Source organism: Hordeum vulgare, chromosome 3H (genome assembly GCF_904849725.1).
Source record: "Hordeum vulgare subsp. vulgare chromosome 3H, MorexV3_pseudomolecules_assembly, whole genome shotgun sequence".
Lineage (NCBI taxonomy): Eukaryota > Viridiplantae > Streptophyta > Magnoliopsida > Poales > Poaceae > Hordeum > Hordeum vulgare.
In genome coordinates, this window is record NC_058520.1 from 276,024,789 (window position 1) to 276,046,020 (window position 21,232).

The following is a 21,232-nucleotide window of genomic DNA, read 5'->3' on the forward strand; positions in this document are numbered from 1 at the left end:
GGAAACAAAAAATTTCCTACGCGCACGAAGACCTATCATGTTGATGTCCATCTACGAGAGGGGATGAGTGATCTACGTACCCTTGTAGATCGTACAGCAGAAGCGTTTAGAGAACACGGTTGATGTAGTGGAACGTCCTCACGTCCCTAGATCCGCCCCGCGAACAATCCCGCGATCAGTCCCACGATCTAGTACCGAACGGACGGCACCTCCGCGTTCAGCACACGTACAGCTCGACGATGATCTCGGCCTTCTTGATCCAGCAAGAGATACGGAGAGGTAGAAGAGTTCTCCGGCAGCGTGATAGCGCTCCGGAGGTTGGTGATGATCTCGTCTCAGCAGGGCTCCGCCCGAGCTCCGCAGAAACGCGATCTAGAGGAAAAACTATGGAGGTATGTGGTCGGGCAGCCGTGAGAAAGTCGTCTCAAATCTGCCCTAAAAACCCCATATATATAGGAGGAGGGAGGGGGACCTTGCCTTGGGGTCCAAGGGACCCTCAAGGGGTCGGCCGAGCCAAGGGGGGGAGGACTCCCCCCCCCCAAACCGAGTTGGACTTGGTTTGGTGGGAGGAGTCCCCCTCCCTTCCCACCTTCTCCCTCTTTTTTTTTCTTTTCCTTTGATTTCCTTTTCTTCGCGCATAGGCCCCCTTGGGGCTGTCGCACCAGCCCACTAAGGGCTGGTGTGTCTCCCCAAAGCCTATGGGCTTCCCCGGGGTGGGTTGCCCCCCCCCCCCCCCCCGGTGAACTCCCGGAACCCATTCGTCATTCCCGGTAACTCCGAAAACCTTCCGGTAATCAAATGAGATCATCCTATATATCAATCTTCGTTTCCGGACCATTCCGGAAACTCTCGTGACGTCCGTGATCTCATCCGGGACTCCGAACAACATTCGGTAACCAATCATATAACTCAAATACGCATAAAACAACGTCGAACCTTAAGTGTGCAGACCCTGCGGGTTCGAGAACTATGTAGACATGACCCGAGAGACTCCTCGGTCAATATCCAATAGCGGGACCTGGATGCCCATATTGGATCCTACATATTCTACGAAGGTCTTATCATTTGAACCTCAGTGCCAAGGATTCGTATAATCCCGTATGTCATTCCCTTTGTCCTTCGGAATGTTACTTGCCCGAGATTCGATCGTCAGTATCCGCATACCTATTTCAATCTCGTTTACCGGCAAGTCTCTTTACTCGTTCCGTAATACAAGATCCCGCAACTTACACTAAGTTACATTGCTTGCAAGGCTTGTGTGTGATGTTGTATTACCAAGTGGGCCCCGAGATACCTCTCCGTCACACGGAGTGACAAATCCCAGTCTTGATCCATACTAACTCAACTAACACCTTCGGAGATACCTGTAGAGCATCTTTATAGTCACCCAGTTACGTTGCGACGTTTGATACACACAAAGCATTCCTCCGGTGTCAGTGAGTTATATGATCTCATGGTCATAGGAATAAATACTTGACACGCAGAAAACAGTAGCAACAAAATGACACGATCAACATGCTACGTCTATTAGTTTGGGTCTAGTCCATCACGTGATTCTCCCAATGACGTGATCCAGTTATCAAGCAACAACACCTTGTTCATAATCAGAAGACACTGACTATCATCGATCAACTGGCTAGCCAACTAGAGGCATGCTAGGGACGGTGTTTTGTCTATGTATCCACACATGTAAATGAGTCTTCATTCAATACAATTATAGCATGGATAATAAACTATTATCTTGATACAGGAATTATAATAATAACTATACATTTATTATTGCCTCTAGGGCATAATTCCAACAGTCTCCCACTTGCACTAGAGTCAATAATCTAGCCCTCACATCACCATATGAATTACATTGTAATAAATCTAACACCCATACAGTTCTGGTGTCGATCATGTTTTGGCCGTGGAAGAGGTTTAGTCAGCGGGTCTGCCACATTCAGATCCGTGTGCACTTTGCATATATTTACGTCCTCCTCCTCGACGTAGTCGCGGATGAGGTTGAAGCGTCGTTTGATGTGTCTGGTCTTCTTGTGAAACCTTGGTTCCTTTGCTAAGGCAATGGCACCAGTGTTGTCACAGAACAAGGTTATTGGATCCAGTGCACTTGGCACCACTCCAAGATCCGTCATGAACTACTTCATCCAGACACCCTCCTTAGCCGCCTCCGAGGCAGCCATGTACTCCGCTTCACATGTAGAATCCGCTACGACGCTTTGCTTGGAACTGCACCAGCTTACCGCACCCCCATTAAGAATAAATACGTATCCGCTTTGCGACTTAGAGTCGTCCGGATCTGTGTCAAAGCTTGCATCGACGTAACCTTTTACGGTGAGCTCTTCGTCACCTCCATACACGAGAAACATCTCCTTAGTCCTTTTCAGGTACTTTAGGATATTCTTGACCGCCGTCCAGTGATCCACTCCTGGATTACTCTGGAACCTACCTGCCATACTTATGGCCAGGCTAACATCCGGTCTAGTGCACAGCATCGCATACATGATAGAACCTATGGCCGAAGCATAGGGGACGGAGCGCATATGCTCTCTATCTTCATCAGTTGCTGGGCACTGAGTCTTACTCAATCTCGTACCTTGTAACACTGGCAAGAACCCTTTCTTGGACTGTTCCATTTTGAACCTCTTCAAAACTTTATCAAGGTATGTGCTTTGTGAAAGTCCTATCAGGCGTTTTGATCTATCCCTATAGATTTTAATGCCTAGAATGTAAGCAGCTTCTCCTAGGTCCTTCATAGAGAAACTTTTATTCAAGTAACCTTTTATGCTCTCCAAAAGCTCGACGTTGTTTCCAATCAGTAATATGTCATCCACATATAATATTAGAAACGCCACAGAGCTCCCACTCACTTTCTTGTAAATACAAGATTCTCCAACCACTTGTATAAACCCAAATGCTTTGATCACCTCATCAAAGCGTTTGTTCCAACTCCGAGATGCTTGCACCAGTCCATAAATGGATCGCTGGAGCTTGCACACCTTGTCAGCATTTTTAGGATCGACAAAACCTTCGGGTTGCATCATATACAACTCTTCCTTAAGGAAACCATTAAGGAACGCCGTTTTGACATCCATCTGCGAGATTTCATAATCGAAAAATGCAGCTATGGCTAACATGATTCTGACGGACTTAAGCATCGCTACGGGTGAGAAGGTCTCATCGTAGTCAACTCCTGGAACTTGTGAAAAACCCTTTGCCACAAGTCGAGCTTTATAAACGGTCACATTACCGTCAGCGTCCATCTTCTTCTTAAAGATCCATTTGTTCTGAATAGCCTTATGGCCCTCAGGTAGTATCTCCAAAGTCCACACTTTGTTCTCATACATGGATCCTATCTCGGATTTCATGGCTTCTAGCCATTTGTTGGAATCTGGGCCCACCATTGCTTCTTCATAATTTGCAGGTTCATTGTTGTCTAACAACATGATTGACAAGACGGGATTACCGTACCACTCTGGAGCAGCGCGTGATCTCGTCGACCTGCGTGGTTCAACAGAAACTTGAACTGGAGTTTCATGATCATCATCATTAACTTCCTCCTCAACCGGCGTCGCAAAGACAGAGGTTTCCCCTTGCCCTGCGCCACCATCCAGAGGGATGAGAGGTTCGACAACCTCGTCAAGTTCTATCTTCCTCCCACTCAATTCTCTCGAGAGAAACTCCTTCTCGAGAAAAGTTCCGTTCTTAGCAACAAACACTTTGCCCTCGGATTTGAGATAGAAGGTGTACCCAACTGTCTCTTTTGGGTAACCTATGAAGACGCACTTTTCTGCTTTGGGTTCCAGCTTTTCAGGCTGAAGCTTTTTGACATAAGCATCACATCCCCAAACTTTAAGAAACGACAACTTTGGCCTTTTGCCATACCACAGTTCGTATGGTGTCGTCTCAATGGATTTCGATGGTGCCCTATTTAAAGTGAATGCAGCTGTTTCTAATGCATAACCCCAAAATGATAACGGCAAATCAGTAAGAGACATCATAGATCGCACCATCTCTAACAAAGTACGATTACGACGTTCGGACACACCATTACGCTGTGGTGTTCCAGGCGGTGTTAACTGCGAAACAATTCCACATTGTCTTAAGTGAGTACCAAACTCGAAACTCAGATATTCACCCCCACGATCAGACCGTAGGAACTTGATCTTCTTGTTACGATGATTTTCCACTTCACTCTGAAATTGCTTGAACTTTTCAAATGTTTCATACTTGTGCTTCATCAAGCAGACATAACCATATCTACTTAAATCGTCAGTGAAGGTGAGGAAATAACGATATCCGCCGCGTGCCTCTACGCTCATTGGACCACACACATCGGTATGTATGATTTCCAACAAGTCACTTGCACGCTCCATTGTTCCGGAGAACGTAGTCTTAGTCATCTTGCCCATGAGGCATGGTTCGCACGTGTCAAGTGAATCAAAGTCAAGTGACTCCAAAAGTCCATCAGCATGGAGTTTCTTCATGCGCTTTACACCAATATAACCCAAGCGGCAGTGCCACAAAAATATGGCGCTATCATTGTTTACTCTAACTCTTTTGGTCTCAATGTTATGTATATGCGTATCGCTATCAAGATTCAATATGAGCAATCCTCTCACATTCGGTGCATGACCATAAGAGATGTTACTCATAGAAATAGAACAACCATTATTCTCAGACTTAAAAGAGTAACCGTCTCGCAATAAACAAGATCCAGATATAATGTTCATGCTCAACGCAGGCACTAAATAACAATGATTTAAGTTCATCACTAATCCCGATGGTAGTTGAAGTGACACTGTGCCGACGGCGATTGCATCAACCTTGGAACCGTTTCCTACGCGCATCGTCACTTCGTCTTTCGCCAGCCTTCGTCTATTCCGCAGTTCCTGCTTCGAGTTGCAAATGTGAGCAACAGAACCGGTATCAAATACCCAGGCACTACTACGAGAGCCGGTTAAGTACACATCAATAACATGTATATCAAATATACCTGATTTTTCTTTGCCCGCCTTCTTATCTGCCAGATACTTGGGGCAATTGCGCTTCCAGTGACCCATACCCTTGCAATAGAAGCACTCTGTTTCAGGCTTAGGCCCAGCTTTGGGTTTCTTCGGCGGATTGGCAACAGGCTTGCCGCTCTTCTTCGAATTGCCCTTCTTGCCTTTGCCGTTTCTCTTGAAACTAGTGGTCTTGCTCACCATCAACACTTGATGCTCTTTACGGAGTTCAGACTCTGCGACTTTCAGCATCGCAAACAACTCGCCGGGAGACTTGTTCATCCCTTGCATGTTGTAGTTCAACAGAAAGCCTTTATAGCTTGGCGGCAGTGATTGAAGGATTCTGTCAGTGATAGCTTCTTGCGGGAGTTCAATCCCCAGTTCAGCTAGACGGTTTGAGTACCCAGACATTTTGAGCACATGTTCACTGACAGACGAGTTTTCCTCCATCTTGCAAGAATAGAATTTATCGGAGGTCTCATACCTCTCGATCCGGGCGTTCTTCTGAAAGATAAACTTCAACTCCTGGAACATCTCAAATGCTCCATGACGCTCAAAGCGACGTTGAAGTCCCAGTTCTAAGCCATACAAGACTGCACATTGAACTATTGAGTAGTCCTCCTTACGCGCTAACCAAGCGTTCTTAACATCCTGATCAGCCGTAGCGGGTGGTTCATCTCCTAGCGCAGCATTAAGGACATAATCCTTCTTCCCAGCTTGTAAGATTAGCTTAAGATTACGAGCCCAGTCTACAAAGTTGCTTCCATCATCTTTCAACTTAGCTTTCTCTAGGAACGTATTAAAATTCAAGATGACACTTGCGTGAGCCATGATCTACAACACAAATATATTCAAAGTGGACTTAGACTATGTTCAAGATAATTAGAGTTCAACTTAATCAAATTATATGCTAAACTCCCACTCAAAAAGTACATCTCTCTAGTCATTTGAGTGGTTCATGATCCACTTACACTATCCCAAGTCCGATCATCACGTGAGTTGAGTATAGTTTCAGTGGTAAGCATCCCTATGCTAATCATATCAACTATATGATTCATGATCGACCTTTCGGTCTCATGTGTTCCGAGGCCATGTCTGCACATGCTAGGCTCGTCTAGCTTAACCCGAGTGTTCCGCGTGCGCAACTGTTTTGCACCCGTTGTATGTGAACGTTGAGTCTATCACACCCGATCATCACGTGGTGTCTCGAAACGACGAACTGTAGCAACGGTGCACAGTCGGGGAGAACACAATTTCGTCTTGAAATTTTAGTGAGAGATCACCTCATAATGCTACCGTCGTTCTAAGCAAAATAAGGTGCATAAAAGGATTAACATCACATGCAATTCATAAGTGACATGATATGGCCATCATCACGTGCTTCTTGATCTCCATCACCAAAGCACCGGCACGATCTTCTTGTCACCGGCGCCACACCATGATCATCCATCAATGTGTTGCCATCGTGGTTGTCGTGCTACTTATGCTATTACTACTAAAGCTACATCCTAGCAAAATAGTAAACGCATCTGCAAGCACATATGTTAGTATAAAGACAACCCTATGGCTCCTGCCGGTTGCCGTACCATCGACGTGCAAATCGATATTTCTATTACAACATGATCATCTCATACATCCAATATATCACATCACATTGTTGGCCATATCACATCACAATCATACCCTGCAAAAACAAGTTAGACGTCCTCTAATTTTCTTGTTGCATGTTTTACGTGGTGACCAAGGGTATCTAGTAGGATCGCATCTTACTTACGCAAACACCATAACGGAGATATATGAGTTGCTATTTAACCTCATCCAAGGACCTCCTCGGTCAAATCCGATTCAACTAAAGTTGGAGAACCCGTCACTTGCCAGTCATCTTTGAGCAAAGGGGGTTACTCGTAACGATGAAACCAGTCTCTCGTAAGCGTACGAGTAATGTCGGTCCAAGCCGCTTCAATCCAACAATACCGCGGAATCAAGAAAAGACTAAGGAGGGCAGCAAAACGCACATCACAGCCCACAAAACCTTTTGTGTTCTACTCGAGAAGACATCAACGCATGAACCTAGCTCATGATGCCACTGTTGGGGAACGTCGCATGGGAAACAAAAATTTTCCTACGCGCACGAAGACCTATCATGGTGATGTCCATCTACGAGAGGGGATGAGTGATCTACGTACCCTTGTAGATCGTACAGCAGAAGCGTTTAGAGAACGCGGTTGATGTAGTGGAACGTCCTCATGTCCCTCGATCCGCCCCGCGAACAATCCCGCGATCAGTCCCACGATCTAGTACCGAACGGACGGCACCTCCGCGTTCAGCACACGTACAGCTCGACGATGATCTCGGCCTTCTTGATCCAGCAAGAGAGACGGAGAGGTAGAAGAGTTCTCCAGCAGTGTGACGGCGCTCCGGAGGTTGGTGATGATCTCGTCGCAGCAGGGCTCCGCCCGAGCTCCGCAGAAACGCGATCTAGAGGAAAAACTATGGAGGTATGTGGTCGGGCAGCCGTGAGAAAGTCGTCTCAAATCTGCCCTAAAAACCCCATATATATAGGAGGAGGGAGGAGGACCTTGCCTTGGGGTCCAAGGGACCCTCAAGGGGTCGGCCGAGCCAAGGGGGGGAGGACTCCCCCCCCCCCAAACCGAGTTGGACTTGGTTTGGTGGGAGGAGTCCCCCTCCCTTCCCACTTCCTCCCTCTTTTTTTTTCTTTTCCTTTGATTTCCTTCTCTTGGCGCATAGGCCCCCTTGGGGCTGTCCCACCAGCCCACTAAGGGCTGGTGTGTCTCCCCAAAGCCTATGGGCTTCCCCGGGGTGGGTTGCCCCCCCCCCCCCCCCCCGGTGAACTCCCGGAACCCATTCGTCATTCCCGGTACATTCTCGGTAACTCCGAAAACCTTCCGGTAATCAAATGAGGTCATCCTATATATCAATCTTCGTTTCCGGACCATTCCGGAAACCCTCGTGACGTCCGTGATCTCATCCGGGACTCCGAACAACATTCGGTAACCAACCATATAACTCAAATACGCATAAAACAATGTCGAACCTTAAGTGTGCAGACCCTGCGGGTTCGAGAACTATGTAGACATGACCCGAGAGACTCCTCGGTCAATATCCAATAGCGGGACCTGGATGCCCATATTGGATCCTACATATTCTACGAAGATCTTATCGTTTGAACCTCAGTGCGAAGGATTCGTATAATCCCGTATGTCATTCCCTTTGTCCTTCGGTATGTTACTTGCCCGAGATTCGATCGTCAGTATCCGCATACCTATTTCAATCTCGTTTACCGGCAAGTCTCTTTACTCGTTCCGTAATACAAGATCCCGCAACTTACACTAAGTTACATTGCTTGCAAGGCTTGTGTGTGATGTTGTATTACCGAGTGGGCCCCGAGATACCTCTCCGTCACACGGAGTGACAAATCCCAGTCTTGATCCATACTAACTCAACTAACACCTTCGGAGATACCTGTAGAGCATCTTTATAGTCACCCAGTTACGTTGCGACGTTTAATACACACAAAGCATTCCTCCGGTGTCAGTGAGTTATATGATCTCATGGTCATAGGAATAAATACTTGACACGCAGAAAACAGTAGCAACAAAATGACACGATCAACATGCTACATCTATTAGTTTGGGTCTAGTCCATCACGTGATTCTCCCAATGACGTGATCCAGTTATCAAGCAACAACACCTTGTTCATAATCAGAAGACACTGACTATCATCGATCAACTGGCTAGCCAACTAGAGGCACGCTAGGGACGGTGTTTTGTCTATGTATCCACACATGTAAATGAGTCTTCATTCAATACAATTATAGCATGGATAATAAACTATTATCTTGATACAGGAATTATAATAATAACTATACATTTATTATTGCCTCTAGGGCATAATTCCAACACTTCCATCAACAAGTCGTTGCCCAATTTGATGTAGATCGCCGGCGGTGACCTCCCCTGTTCCGGCCACCGTCGGGAAGAGGAAGGACCAAAGGGGTTGCTCAATAGAGTTTCCTCCTCTACTCTGTTAAGATCCGTAGCAGCAGCGTAGTGGTCCGGGTGTTTTGTTGCATCAGGTGGTCGTGGGTTCGAAACCCCTCGGCACCACCCCTTTTTGTATTTTATTTCAGCATAATAGCATCAGTAGTAGGTTTACCCTGCTCCCTTCCTTGTTTCTGTCGAGCCAGTGCAGGCTAGGCGAGTGGTGCTAGTGTTGGGGGGTGATCCAGGGGCACCTAGGTTCGATTCTCCCCCAAGCCCTTTTATTTTTTTGCCTATTTTCGTTTGTTGTTTTTCTTTTTCTTGCTAGATTGATGCTCCAGCTTGCTTGGTCACCTTGTGTGGTATTTTTTACCTCACAACTAGTAGGTTGTCTCTAATTATTTTGCTAGCATGTGTAGAAATGCATGTGTAGGTATTTGTGTGCTAGTGTATGCGTGAGCAAGCTACCATATATGTGTGTGTATTAGTAGGTGTTATTGCACTAGGGTAGTGATCTAAATGTGTGTGTGTTACTCTTGTGCATGGGTGTGAGCTCATGCACTAGGTTGTGCAACTGTGTGAGTGAGTATGTGTGTGGGTCCCCCCCCACATACCTTGTGGTAGTTGTAGGTGTTCATGTGGTGTGTGTGTGTGCATGTGTGAGTGTGTCGCGCACATGCCCAAGGCATGGTGTGCCTTGATAAGCGCTTATCTGCAAGCTTGTATGTGTAGGTGTAGGAATGCATGATGTGAGTGTAAGTTAGTGTGTGTGTTTTAACTAGCATTTGTAGGTGCTTGATATATGTGTGCTTGATGTATATGTGTGTGTGGTGGTGTGCTAAGGCACATGAACATGAGGTCTACCCCTCATATGCACCAATGGAGTGATGAGAGTGTGCAAGTGCATGTGTGGGTGATGATCTAGTGAGAAGCATGTGATATAACACTATTTACATCTATGTGATTCCATGTATATTTTTCTTCTTAGCTTTGTGCCATTTGTTCTATGCGAGTACCTAGGTATTTTATAAGATTTTGGGGTAGAATCAACCCAGGAATCCAATGGTGGAATCAGATTCCACTTTGGAACACTTTCTGGGAATGTCATATTTCTGTTTTGTTCAATGTTTAGAGCTTGGTTCCATGTGATGTGATGACCCAAGAGGACGATTCCTTGTTGTGGCAATAGAGGGTGAACCCCTCTACAGCATGGTGGTTTTGTTTTATGCTCAGGAGTTTATATGTGCAAGTTGTGCTTATTCAAAGTAGGCATGTGGCTGAAATTTCAGCTTAGTGAAAATCTGTGATCTTCACTAAGTCTGAGAAACTGCTCATATTTTCTTCCCTTGAGTTGTGCTTGCATAAGTTCATGTGTTGGGAATCAGCTCTGGCTTTCAACTGGAAATTTGTAGCTTTTATGTTTCTCTAGCTCTCTGTAAATTTTCATTCCATTTGACTTTCTGTAGATATTGTTTTCGGTGCTGTCAAAATGCTTCAGAGCATAAACAACTAGTGAGAATCTGAGATTTTCACTAAGTCCGTGAAAACTGATATTTTTGTCCAAGTTAGCAGCTGTAGATCTTTCTGTGTGTAACTCCTTTGTATTATCTTTTTGCTCATGCTTGTAGAGTTTTTGAATAGCTTCTGCCACATATCTTAGTTGGCACATTTGGGTGGTTATAGGTGCTTTGCATGGATCTCTCAAACTGCTATGATGTTGTTTAGGACAGAATTTGTAGTTTTGTTGCTTTGATGCTTGTGAGTGCATAAATGATGGTGTGGTGAGTTTCTTTGCACCACCCCATCTATACTGGTTGTTTTGTGATTTGTCAACCTAGGAACACCAGAAGTATGCCATTGGAGTGTGTTTGTGATGTATTTGATCCGTAGGACTCCATTTCTTGTTTCGTTGTTTCCGGTTGATCCGTAGCTCCGTTCGTAACGTTCTTTATATATTTTTGGCATCATTTTCGCGTGATGCATCTGTTCATGTCATCTTCATGCATGTCAAGATAGCTTAGAGTGAAGTTCTGTCCCGAAGTTGTCTTTTCTTCTCATGCATGTGCAAGTGACTAGAATAGAGATGCATGTTCATTCTCATCTGATGCATCATGTGTTTGTTGCATCATGTGGTGTTGTTGTTCATTGGATGCTATTTCTTATGTTGGGTAGCACCGGGATCAGAGAGCGAGTATGTGGATTTGGGAGAGTACGTGCAGGACGAGCAAGTGCAGTTACAAGCTGAAGACATCACAGGCAAGATGACATGACCTTGATAACATCTCTAGACTTGTTATGCTTAGATTCACGTCTCCTTCGTCATACGCTCGCTGCCAACCACTGAAATAATTGCCTCCTGATATTGTCATGAAACCCAAACACTTTCCCCCTCCTAGCTAGTATTGAATGGCTAAGTAGGCTTGCTCAGCTTCTAATGTTAGCGTTGCTAGTTGCAGGTGCATTTGTCTCATGTGATAACATGAGTTTGATATCATTATGTTAAATCTGTTATTTAAATAATGCACCTATATACTTGGTAAATAACGGAAGGCCTAGCCTCTTGCCGGGTGTTTTGTTCCGTTATTGCCGCCATAGTTTCCGGCTACCGGTGTTTGATTCCATAACTGATCGCTCCTAACACGTTCGGGGTTGTTATGGGGACCCCCTTGATAAATCATGTAGTGTTAAGACTTGTCCGGCAGGACCCAACATTGGTTTTAATTGCTAATCACTTAATAATAATTTGCATAGGGAATAGCTACCCCGAGGAATTTAATCAACACCCCGGGCCAGTGCTCCTCATGAGTGTTGGTCCAACCTGGTCTGCCTGCAGGGCCACCACAAGGAAACTTGAGGTTTGGTTCTCGTAGCTAGTTCCATCCGTCGTGTCCTGAGACTGAGATACGCGGCTCTTATCGGGGTCGTCGACACGACGGGAGGTCCTACTAGTCTTGTCTTACCTTAGTGATATATCTTGCGTATAGGAATCCCGGTGAAGCTTTTGTTCTCCCCAGAGTTAATGTTTTCCTCTAAGCAATCCGACGAGATCACGAGATTCGTGATAGAGGATTACTTTTTGGCCCGTGACCGTTTGTGATGGACTAGTTGGAGAACCCCTGCAGGGTTTAATCTTTTGGAAAGTCGTGCCCGCGGTTATGTGGCAACTTGGTATATTTGTTAACATCTGGTTATAGATAACTTGAACTAATTCTAATAAAATTGTCAACCATGTGCGTAACCGTGATTGTCCCCTTCGAAGACCACTCTTCGATCGGGAACACGGCGGGGTTATGATTGACGTAAGTAGGTGTTCAGGATCACTTAGTGATTAGCTAGACTTCGCCCGCTAGCATAGGCCACCATCAATAACTTGTTCTACGTAAGTTAGCCACCATATATACTTAGGATGCTGCAACCTAAACACTGATCCTTCCTTACCTAATAACTTGACAAGTTCTGGCACCGAGGTCATACATTACTGAGTCCCTGTGGCTCATAGATTACTTCAACACCCCAACAGGTACAGGTACGCCCGACACAGGTGATCCGGATGGCACGCAGCTGGCGTGGCAGTACGATGAGGAGAACGACCGCTTGTACGTGAACTATCCAGAAGAGTGAGGCATGGTCGTGATCGTGGGCAAGCATGCAGGGTAGCATAGCCTTTTCTCATGTTATGTAGTCTGTAGCGGAACTACCTTGTCTGAATAATTGTGTGATGTAAACTCTGATATTACCTAAGAGATGGCAAACGATTCCCTATTTGTCATTCTTTTATTATGTATGTGCTATTTTATCGTACTTGCGAAACGCTTACATGCGCTTCTTTCCATTTTGGGGCCTCGTTCCCTAAATCGGAAAGGACCGCATCTTAGTCATTACAAGGTGGTCGGAACACCGCTGCCACGGCCACTGTTGCCATCCTCCGCCTCGGATAGAGGCGCACCTGCTCTCGGCCTCCCCAGCGCCTTGGGCTCACCCAGGTGGGTGCAGGAGATCTCCCCGAGCCCGTAGGTGGCCAGAGCACTACCGGAGGTGGCCGGAGCGACCGGAGCGAGGGCAAGCACCAGCTCGGTCGACCACCCGACCTGTAGGGCCCCCATGTCATCGGGCCACAGCCGGGGCCCCGCCCGTTTAAGTGGAAGCGGGCTTTGCCCCACCCGTTTCCCCTACTGCGGTAGCACCTTTCCGCGAGGGTGTTTTCGACGTGGCCTTCCGTCGGCGCGCACTAGCAGCTGGGCCGGCCCGGGTGCTTCTCTTGCGCCCCGAGCGCACTATAAGCCCCATGGTAAAGCCTCTTTTCATTTTTCAGAAACTTCATAAATCTATCAAAAATTCATCTAAGCTCCAAATCTGATGATTCAAAATTCCGTAGGTTCCTAAAATCAAGATCTAACCAAAGATGTACTTTGCACATTTTTACAAACAACCTTTATATCGTACTAATATTGAAATGCAGATTCGAATATATTTAGCCCCACCTTGAAAAAATCCTATGAGTTTCAAATCAACTCCAAAAGGAGTGGTTCCAATTTCTAGAGCCTTATTATATAATGCGCTATTTTTGAAGCATTAGTCAACATTTTTATCTCGTATTCTTCTGTTGCATTAAATAAATAGCTCCTTTTGCTATTTATTCCATGTTATAAAATCCCTAAAATATTCAAATCAACTCCAAATCCAGTGAAACAACTTCCTAAATATTCCTAAAATCATGCTATGTTTATTGAGTGCCTACACTCATTTTTAAGAGAAAGATTTTTGTAGGCTTCTGTAAGGACCACGTATTCCACCTTTCGTCCATTCAAAAATCCCAAATGGTCCAAATATCCTAAAGCAAGCTTCAAATATTTTTATTTTGACCAGAGAGGTCCAACAAAATAAAACTTCCATTTATATAGCATTTTTTGTTTCTTCTTGTTGTGTGGCTTACTGTGATTGTTTCTAACGATAGTTGACAGAATAGACGGAGTACTCGGAGTTGGACCGTAAGACCTCGAAGACCCCGATGACTTTTGTGAGCAAAGGTAAGCAGCCCTTTGACCATGGCTGAGAAAATATTTTTGTTCGAATTATGCCCTAGAGGCAATGATAAATAAGTTATTATTATAATTCTTGTATCAAGATAATCGTTTATTATCCATGCTATAATTGTGTTGAATGAAGACTTAGATACATGTGTGGATACATAGACAAAATACTGTCCCTAGCAAGCCTCTAGTTGGCTAGCCAGTTGATCAAGGATAGTCAAGGTCTTCTGACTATGTACAAGGTGTTGTCGCTTGATAACTGGATCACATCATTTGGGTGAATCATGTGATGGACTAGACCCAAACTAATAAACGTAGCATGTTGATCGTGTCATTTTGTTGCTACTGTTTTCTGTGTATCAAGTATTTATTCCTATGACCATGAGATCATATAACTCACTGGCACCGGAGGAATGCCTTGTGTGTATCAAACGTCACAACATAACTGGGTGACTATAAAGATGCTCTACAAGTATCTCCGAAGGTGTCCTTTGAGTTAGTATGGATCAAGACTAGGATTTGTCCCTCCGTGTCACGGAGAGGTATCTCGGGGCCCACTCGGTAATACAACATCACACACAAGCCTTGCAAGCAATGTGACTTAGTGTAAGTCACGGGATCTTGTATTACAGAACGAGTAAAGAGACTTGCCGGTAAACGAGATTGAAATAGGTATGCGCATACTGACAATCGAGTCTCGGGCAACTAACATACCGAAGGACAAAGGGAATGACATACGGGATTATATGAATCCTTGGCACCGAGGTTCAATCGATAAGATCTTCGTAGAATATGTAGGATCCAATATGGGCATCGAGGTCCCGCTGTTGGATATTGACCGAGGAGTCCCTCGGTTCATGTCTACATAGTTCTCGAACCCGCAGGGTCTGCACGCTTAAGGTTCGGCAATGTTTTATGCGTATTTGAGTTATATGGTTGGTTACCGAATGTTGTTCGGAGTCCCGGATGAGATCACAGACGTCACGAGGGTTTCCGGAATAGTCCGGAAACGAAGATTGATATATAGGATGACCTCATTTGATTACCGGAAAGTTTTCGGCATTACCGGGAATGTACCGGGAGTGACGAATGGGTTCTGGATGTTCACCGGGGGGGCAGCCCACCCGGGGGAAGCCCATTGGCCTTAGGGGTGCCGCACCAGCCCTTAGTGGGCTGGTGGGATAGACCAAGAGTCCCTATGCACAGGAGAAGAAAAATCAAAGGAAAAAGAAAAAAAAGGGACAAGTGGGAAAGTGGAGAAGGACTCCACCTTCCAATCCAAGTTGGACTAGGATTGGAGGAGGACTCCTCCTCCGCCCCTTCGGCCGACCCTTGAGGCTCCGTTGAGCCTCAAGGTAGGTCCCTCCCCCTCCCTCCTATATATACTAAGGTATTAGGGCTGATTTGAGACAACTTTGCCACACCAGCCCGACCACGTACCGCCACGGTTTTTCGTCTAGATCGTATTTCCACGGAGCTCGGGCGGAGCCCTGATGAGATAGATCACCACCAACCTCCGGAGCACCGTCACACTACCGGAGAACTCATCTACCTCTCTGTCTCCCTTGCTGGATAAAGAAGGCCGAGAGTATCGTCGAGTTGTACGTGTGCTGAACACGGAGGTGCCGTCCGTTCGGCACTAGATCGGAGTGGGTCGTGGGACGGTTTGCGGGGCGGACCGAGGGACGTGAGGACGTTCCACTACATCAACCGCGTTTCTTAACGCTTCCTGCTGTTTGATCTACAAGGGTACGTAGATCGGAAATCCCTTCTTGTAGATGGACATCACCATGATAGGTCTTCGTGCGCGTAGGAACATTTTTGTTTCGCATGCGACGTTCCCCAACAGTGTCATCATGAGCTAGGTTCATGCGTAGATGTCTTCTCGAGTAGAACACAAAAGTTTTTTTGGGCGGTGATGTGCGATTTGCTGCCCTCCTTATTCTATTCTTGATTCCGCGGTATTGTTGGATCGAAGCGGCTCGGACCGACATTACTCGTACGCTTACGAGAGACTGGTTTCATCGCTACGAGCAGCCCCGTTGCTCAAAGATGACTGGCGAGTGTTGGTTTCTCCAACTTTAGTTGAATCGGATTTTACCAAGGAGGTCCTTGGAGAAAGGTCAAATAGCAATTCATACATCCCGGTTGTGGTGTTTGCGTAAGTAAGATGCGATCCTACTAGATACCCATGGCAACCACGTAAAACATGCAACAACAATTAGAGGACGTCTAACTTGTTTTTGCAGGGTATGTTTGTCATGTGATATGGCCGATGATGTGATGTGATATATTGGATGTATGATATGATCATGTTGTAATAGTTAATATCGACTTGCACGTCGATGGTACGGCAATCGACGGGAGTCATAGGGTTATCTTTAAACTAATGTTTGTGCTTGCAGATGCGTTTACTATATTGCTAGGACATAGCTTTAGTAGTAATAGCATGAGTAGCACGACAACCCCGATGGCAACACGTTGATGGAGATCATGGTGTGGCGCCAGTGACAAGAAGATCGTGTCGGTGCTTTGGTGATGGAGATCAAGAAGCACATGATGATGGCCATATCATGTCACTTATGAATTGCATGTGATGTTAATCCTCTTATGCACCTTATTTTGTTTAGAACGACGGTAGCATTATGAGGTGATCTCTCACTAAAATTTCATACGAAATTGTGTTCTCCCCGACTGTGCACCGTTGCTACAGTTCGTCGTTTCGAGACACCACGTGATGATCGGGTGTGATAGACTCAACATTCACATAAAACAAGTGCAAAAAAGTTGCACACGTGGAACACTCGGGTTAAGCTTTACGAGCCTAGTATGTGCAGACATGGCCTCGGTACACATGAGACTGAAAGGTCGATCATGAATCATATAGTTGATATGATTAGCATAGGGATGCTTAGCACTGAAACTATCCTCAACTCACGTGATGATCGGACTTGAGCTAGTGGAATTGGATCATGAACCACTCAAATGACTAGAGAGATGTACTTTTTGAGTGGGATTTTAGCAAGTAATTTGATTAGTTAAACTCTAATTATCTTGAACATAGTCTAAGTCCACTTTGAAAATATTTGTGTTGTAGATCAATGGCTCACGCAGCAGTCACCCTGAATTTTAATACGTTCCTAGAGAAAGCTAAGTTGAAAGATGATGGAAGCAACTTTGTAGACTGGGCTCGTAATCTTAAGTTGCTCCTGCAAGCTGGGAAGAAGGATTATGTCCTTAATGTTGCGCTAGGAGATGAACCACCCGCAATGGCTGACCAAGATGCTAAGAACGCTTAGTTAGCATGCAAGGAGGACTACTTAGTAGTTCAATGTGCAGTCTTGTATGGCTTAGAACCGGGACTTCAATGTGCTTTGAGCATCATCGAGCATATGAGATGTTCCAGGAGTTGAAGTTTATCTTTGAGAAGAACGCCCAGATCAAGAGGTATGAGACCTCCGATAAATTCTATGCTTGCAAGATGGAGGAGAATTCGTCTGTCAGTGAACATGTGCTCAAAATGTGTGGGTACTCAAACCGTCTAGCTGAGCTCGGAATTGAACTCTCGCAAGAGGCTATCACTGATAGAATTCTTCAATCACTACCACCAAGCTATAAGGGCTTTGTGTTGAGCTATAACATGCAAGGGATGAACAAGTCACCCGGCGAGTTATTCGCGATGCTGAAAGTCGCAGAGTCAGAACTCTGTAAAGAGCATCATGTGTTGATGGTGAATAAGACCACTAGTTTCAAGAGAAACGGCAAAGGAAAGAAGGGTAATTCAAAGAAGAGCGGCATGTCTGTTGCAAATCCGACGAAGAAACCCAAAGCTGGACCTAAGCCTGAAACAGAGTGCAATTATTGCAAGGGTATGGGTCACTGGAAGCGCAACTGCCCCAAGTATCTGGCTGATAAGAAGGCAGCCAAAGAAAAATCAGGTATATTCGATATACATGTTATTGATGTGTACTTAACCAGCTCTCGTAGTAGTGCCTGGGTATTCGATACCGGTTCTGTTGCTCATATTTGCAACTCGAAACAGGAACTCTGGAATAAGCGAAGGCTGGCGAAGGATAAAGTGATGATGCGCGTGGGAAATGGTTCCAAGGTTGATGCAATCGCCGTCGGCACAGTTTCACTTCAGTTACCATCAGGATTAGTTATGAACTTAAATAAATGTTATTTAGTGCCTGCGTTAAGCATGAACATTATATATGGATCTTGTTTATTGCGAGACGGTTACTCGTTTAAGACAGAGTATAATGGTTGTTCTATTTCTATGAGTAATATCTTTTATGGTCATGCACCCAATGTGAGAGGATTGTTCATATTGAAACTTGATAGTGATAATACACATATACATAACATTGAGATCAAAAGAGTTAGAGTTAACAATGATAGTGCCATGTTTTTATGGCACTGCCGCTTAGGTCATATTGGTGTAAAGCGCATGAAGAAACTCCATACCGATGGACTTTTGGAGTCACTTGACTTTGATTCACTTGAGACATGTGAACGATGCCTCATGGTTAAGATGACTAAAACTCCGTTCTCTGGAACAATGAAGCATGCAAGTGACTTGTTGGAAATCATACATACCGATGTGTGTGGTCCGATGACTGTGGAGGCACGCGGCGGATATCATTATTTTGTCACCTTTACTAACGATTTGAGTAGATATGGTTATGTCTACTTGATGAAGCACAAGTCTGAAACATTTGAAAAGTTCAAACAATTTCAGAGTGAAGTCGAAAATCATCGTAACAAGAAGATCAAGTTCCTACGGTCTGATCGTGGGGGTGAGTATCTGAGTTTCGAGTTTGGCACTCACTTAAGACAATGTGGAATTGTTTCACATTTGACACCGCCTGGAACACCACAGCGTAATGGTGTGTCCGAACGTCGTAATCGTACTTTATTAGAGATGGTGCGATCTATGATGTCTCTTACCGATTTGCCGTTATCGTTTTGGGGTTATGCATTAGAAACAGCTGCATTCACTTTAAATAGGGCACCATCAAAATCCGTTGAGATGACACCATACGAACTGTGGTATGGCAAAAGACCAAAGTTGTCGTTTCTTAATGTTTGGAGATGTGATGCTTATGTCAAAAAGCTTCAGCTTGAAAAGCTGGAACCCAAAGCGGAAAAGTGCGTCTTCATAGGTTACCCAAAAGAGACAGTTGGGTATACCTTCTATCTCAAATCCGAGGGCAAAGTGTTTGTTGCTAAGAACGGAGCTTTTCTCGAGAAGGAGTTTCTCTCGAGAGAATTGAGTGGGAGGAAGATAGAACTTGATGAGGTTGTGGAACCTCTCATCCCTCTGGATGGTGGCGCAGGGAAAGGGGAAACCCGTGTCGTTGCGACGCTGGTTGAGGAGGAAGTTAATGATGATGATCATGAAACTCTGGATTAAGTTCCTGTCGGACCTCGCAGGTCGACGAGACCGCGTACTGCTCTAGAGTGGTACGGTAATCCCGTCTTATCAATTATGTTGTTGGACAACAATGAGCCTGCGAATTATGAAGAAGCAATGGTGGGCCCAGATTCCAACAAATGGCTGGAGGCCATGAAGTCCGAGATAGGATCTATGTATGAAAACAAAGTGTGGACTTTGGAAGTACTACCTGAAGGCCGCAAGGCTATTCAGAACAAATGGATTCTTAAGAAGACGTACGCTGACGGTAATGTGACCGTTTATAAAGCTCGACTTGTGGCAAAGGGTTTTTCACAAGTTCAAGGAATTGACTACGATGAGACATTCTCACCCGTAGCAATGCTTATGTCCGTCAGAATCATGTTAGCAATAGCTGCATTTTTCGATTATGAAATCTGGGAGATGGATGTCAAAACGGTGTTCCTTAACGGTTTCCTTAAGGAAGAGTTGTATATGATGCAACCCGAAGGTTTTGTCGATCCTAAAAATGCTAACAAAGTGTGCAAGCTCCAGCGATCCATTTATGGGCTGGTGCAAGCATCTCGGAGTTGGAATAAACGCTTTGATGAGGTGATCAAAGCATTTGGGTTTATACAGGTGGTTGGAGAATCCTGTATTTACAAGAAAGTGGGTGGGAGCTCTGCGGTGTTTCTAATATTATATGTGGATGACATATTGCTGATTGGAAACAACGTGGAGCTTTTAGAGAGCATAAAAGGTTACTTGAATAAAAGTTTCTCTATGAAGGACCTAGGAGAAGTTGCTTACATTCTAGGCATTAAGATATATAGGGATAGATCGAAACGCCTGATAGGACTTTCACAAAGCACATACCTTGATAAAGTTTTAAGAACTTCAAAATGGATCTGTCCAAGAAAGGGTTCTTGCCAGTATTACAAGGTATAAAATTGAGTAAGACTCAGTGCCCAGCAACTGAGGAAGATAGAAAGACAATGAGTTCCGTCCCCTACGCTTCAGCTGTAGGTTCTATCATGTATGCAATGTTGTGCACTAGACCGGACGTTACCCTGGCCATAAGTATGGCAGGCAGGTTCCAGAGTAATCCAGGAGTGGATCACTGGACGGCGGTCAAGAATATCCTGAAATACCTGAAAAGGACTAAGGAGATGTTTCTCGTATATGGAGGTGACGAAGAGCTCACCGTAAAAGGTTTCGTTGATACAAGCTTTGACACAGATCCGGACGGCTCTAAGTCGCAGACCGGATACGTATTTATTCTTAATGGGGGTGCGGTAAGATGGTGCAGTTCCAAGCAAAGCGGCATAGCTGATTCTACATGTGAAGCAGAGTACATGGCTGCCTCGGAGGCAGCTAACGAGGGTGTCTGGATGAAGCAGTTCATGACGGATCATGGAGTGGTGCCCAGCGCATTGAATCCAATAACCCTGTTTTGTGACAACACGGTTGCCATTGCCTTAGCAAAGGAACCACAGTTTCACAAGAAGACCACACACATCAAATGATGCTTCAACCTCATCCGCGACTACGTCGAGAAGGAGGACGTGAATATCTGCAAAGTGCACACGGATCTGAATGTGGCAGACCCGCTGACTAAACCTCTTCCATGGGCAAAGCATGATCAACACCAGAATTGTATGGGTGTTAGATTTATTACAATGTAATTCACATGACAATGTGAGGGCTAGATTATTGACTCTAGTGGAAGTGGGAGACTGTTGGAATTATGCCCAAGAGGAAATGATAAATAAGCCATTATTATAATTCCTGTATCAAGA